This window comes from Hoplias malabaricus, chromosome 13 (genome assembly GCF_029633855.1).
Source record: "Hoplias malabaricus isolate fHopMal1 chromosome 13, fHopMal1.hap1, whole genome shotgun sequence".
In the NCBI taxonomy this organism is placed as follows: Eukaryota; Metazoa; Chordata; class Actinopteri; order Characiformes; family Erythrinidae; genus Hoplias; species Hoplias malabaricus.
Genome location: NC_089812.1, coordinates 34,230,819 through 34,234,915, shown reverse-complemented (window position 1 = coordinate 34,234,915; position 4,097 = coordinate 34,230,819). Strand labels below are relative to the sequence as shown.

General features: G+C 39.4%; 1 protein-coding gene across 1 annotated transcript in view; it reads left to right on the top strand.

The window, feature by feature from the left end:
• The first annotated feature begins 956 nt into the window (after positions 1–956).
• rln3a (relaxin 3a) overlaps positions 957–4,097 on the top strand; it is a 33,616-nt gene continuing 30,475 nt past the window's right edge. The window contains exon 1 of the mRNA XM_066642029.1: positions 957–1,259. The gene's annotated coding sequence lies outside the window, so the exon portion shown is untranslated. The remainder of the gene's footprint in view (positions 1,260–4,097) is intronic.

Genomic DNA, 4,097 nt, shown 5'->3' with positions numbered 1-4,097 from the left:
TTATTTTCTGTAGAGATTGTGGAAAATTCATTGAGGACTTTCTCTCTCTCGTTCGCGCTTTCTGTTTTTTCGGTGTGTGTGTGTGTGTGTGTGTGTGTGTGAGCCACAGCAAAAATGTCATTGTGAAACTTTTGTTCCTCTTTAACGTAATCCAAAAAAAAAAATGTAGTGACGCATTTAGGTCAGGTGAATCAGTTGTAAACCAATAGAGGATGTCGCACGATTTGGATGGCGCATGCGCAGACCTTCACGCATGTAACTTATTGCAGCAGACTGTTTTGCAAAGCATAGAGAAGCTTTGGAATATTCAAAAGTGAGTAACCTTAGACACACAAAAACATGAGTTAGCTTTTCCTCACTGTCCTTTACAGGTTAAGCAACTGGAGCACCTGCAAAGTGTGATTATTTACCTTGTTGAGGACTTGTCTTTTGTTTAAACTGAATTAACAACAATGTAGAACACACACGATGTTCAACCAAGGGTCGTGTCTCTATACAATTGTCGAAAAAGACAGTAAAGTATCAGCTATCGGCAGTGTACGCAAGCATGATGTTTTACGCATGCGCAGTCCAAAACGGGCAGATTTAAGGTTTTGAACCTCAACAGGATTTATAAAAAAAAAAAAAGGTTTGTAAAATTAAATAAATGCACAGGAAGTAGTACAATCTCAACTGGTACGTCTTGTAGAAGGCTAATGTGTGATATACTAGGGTGACCTCCAGATCTGAGAGCTACTGACGTGCAGACTGACCAATTAAATATTTACAGAGAAGGTTATCGACCAATAACGGTCGCGCTACAGTCAGAACGTCCAATCAGAAGATTGTCACTACGCCCCCTTCTCACTCAAGCGAACCAATCGGAGTAGGGGAGGGCGGGACTAGTTTGTGAACGAAACTTGTCGAAGTTCTATGTAAGCGCTAGAAAAACAAAATGCCGGACGTTAGTAAAATTCCGCCCGGACATTTTTTTTAAGTCTAAAAAAGAGGACATGTCCGGGTAAAAGAGGACGTCTGGTCACCCTAGATATACTTAAATTGGAATGAGTAAATCCTAGGTGTAATACTAAATTGAGAGGAGAAATTCTAGAAGTATTAAAATGTAATAAATAATTTAGGCTTCTTTCAGGTTGTAGTTGTTGATTTGCCATATTTGATGTGACCTTTTTATGCCGAATGGGGAAAAGCACAGTGCAGCAAACGCACTGTCACCATCACACAGCTAGCTACAGGATCTGGGACTTCAAACCCTGCCACAGGTCAGTCTGAGGAGTTTGTTGTGTTCTCCTAGTGTCTGTGTGGGTTTCTGGACTTTGGACACATCAGAAATCGATAAAACAGTTACAAAAAATGAATGAAATTATTTAATTTTGAATTTAAGCCTGCCTGGGTCAGAAATCCTCAGAACATTTATTTAGCAAAAATTTAGCACAAGCCAAAATGCGTTAGGTTGCACTCCACTCTCTCGTGGCTTTTCCATCACCTCCTTCATTGTCTTCAAAGTAATGTAGGGAGTGTCGTACACCACTACTGATATGTTGGAAGTTAAAAAAAAAAATTAAATTAAATAAATAAATCTGGGCGGCACGGTGGTGCAGCAGGTAGTGTTGCAGTCACAGCTCCAGGGGCCTGGATGGTTGTGGGTTAGATTCCAGCTCCAGGTGACTGCCTGTGAGGAGTGTGGTGTGTTCTCTCTGTGTCTGTGTGGGTTTCCTCCGGGTGACTGTCTGTGAGGAGTGTAATGTGTTCTCTCTGTGTCTGTGTGGGTTTCTTCCGGGTGACTGTCTGTGAGGAGTGTGGTGTGTTCTCTCTGTGTCTGTGTGGGTTTCCTCCAGGTGACTGTCTGTGAGGAGTGTGGTGTGTTCTCTCTGTGTCTGTGTGGGTTTCCTCCAGGTGACTGTCTGTGATGACTGTGGTGTGGTCTTCCTGTGTCCGTGTGGGTTTCCTCCGGGTGACTGTCTGTGAGGAGCGTGGTGTGTTCTCCCTGTCTTTGTGGGTTTCCTCCGGGTGCTCCGATTTCCTCCCATGGTCCAAAAACACATATTGATAGGTGGATTGGCGACTCAAAAGTGTCCGTAGGTGTGTGTGTGTGTCTGTGTTGCCCTGTGAAGGACTGGCGCCCCGTCCGGGGTGAATTCCCGCCTTGCGCCCAATGATTCCAGGTAGGCTCTGGACCCACCACAACCCTGAACTGGATAAGGGTTACAGATAATGAATGAATGAATGAAAATAAATAAATCCTGCTGAAGTGAATATATTTAAAAATGACCATAAATCCTTAATTAAATATTTATGTAAATCAATACTGATTTGTTTTTTAACAAACTGTGGCTTCTATATTTAAACGAATTTAAAATGTACTGGTGTAAAAATGGCATAAACATATCCAAATTCATTAAACCTAATATTGACTTTCTGGCTATAGAACAAATGGTATCAAATGGTAAGTTTTTATTTGAGAATTAATTCTCAAAAGCAAACATCAGCATTTAAAGATTCACCCACTCATAGCGGCTTGTGATTCAATAGGTCACAGAGCAAAAGCAGCGGCGTAAAAGTACCAGCGTAGTCTTAGACAAGAAAGAGCTGTCTGAGAATGAGTTGACTGAGGCATACATACAAACTAACTTTTCTGAGGGGATTTTCAGGCCTTTTACCAAGAAGCAAAGCCATCAGTGGCTTCCTTGAAAGGTGTGATTTCTCTGTGTAGCAGGAAACTAGCTCTAGCAGCAGGCTGTCACACTTTCTTCAAAACATCTATCATATGTATGTGTGGTTTTGTAAACTGAATACCTTTGCGTGCATGATACTTCTTCTTTGAAGCAGGATATTACGTATTTATCATTATATGGGACACATGAGAAATACATTGTCAGTGTGTTCGCATGTATCTGGCCTACCAAACACCTTCTGAAATAAAAGCTCTCTCAGGTTTTTGTGAATGAAGAAGTAAAAGAACTGAGCCAAAAGAGTGAAAACAAGAGCAATGAGAACTGAGCCAAAACAGTGAAAATAAGAGCAGAGTAATAAGAGAACTGAGCACAAATGTACTTCTGGTAGCTTGTTCTTCTTGCAGTGCGCTCGGTGCTGTGGGGAGCTGTGGCGCATTCTGATTTAAAGGAAGAGGCTCTGAACAGGGTTTTGACAGGGTAAGGATGGTGCTGTGGCTTTTGATCCTTGTGGTGTTTTGACCAGAGCTTGTCCGATATGTTTCATTAAGACCCCAGTACTATGTTTTCTTGTGGAACAGGAGTGACTATTTCCAAGAACCAAAAAAAAAAGAGAGGCAAAAATAGAACGACAGTTTTTTGGACAAATTCGCAATTTTAGAAATTATTATTTTATTCATATCTTAAATTAAAAACATTTGAATTTCATTCAATTACTCCAAAGGCACAATCATTCTTGTGGTTCAGAAGATTCATAAAACACTGCCACCCTTTTTTAATCTTCTTTTTTTTTCCCTGTTTTTTCTTTAAATAAGAAACTGAAATGACCTTAAAAGGGATTTTTTTTTCAGTTATGAAAATGGCTATTGTACTGAAAGGCTTCTTCAGAAGACTGTGTGATATGTCTTTTTTTGTCTTTGTATTACTAGTTTCTGAGGGAGAGAGAAGAGTACATGCTGGTTTGAGTTCATGTTGATCGGTCAACACCAGGGCAGCCAATGTTAAGTTCAGTGTCTTGTACAGTCTAATAAATAATGGTAAACACACAGTGAAATAAAAACGGAACTGATTCAACATACGGTTGAATCCCTGAAATGGTGGGAGACGGCTTAGGATCAAAACACTTTTCAGTACAACACAGGAAAAAGTTCAAATACATGTGTTCCAACAAAAATAGGGTTTTTTTAGTTGTTGAGAGTCAGTCGGTTTCCTTAGAGACGATTGAGGCAAATAGATCAAAACGAGAAAAAAATGACTATTAAAAACTGTTGTACTGTGAAAAGTCAGAGACTTAATTTTGCTCATTTCCAGTCAAACCAGCCAATCAAATACAAGCAGATTTAAATATATATATATATATATATATATATATATATATATATATATATATATATATATATATAATATATACATAAAATAAAAAATGGG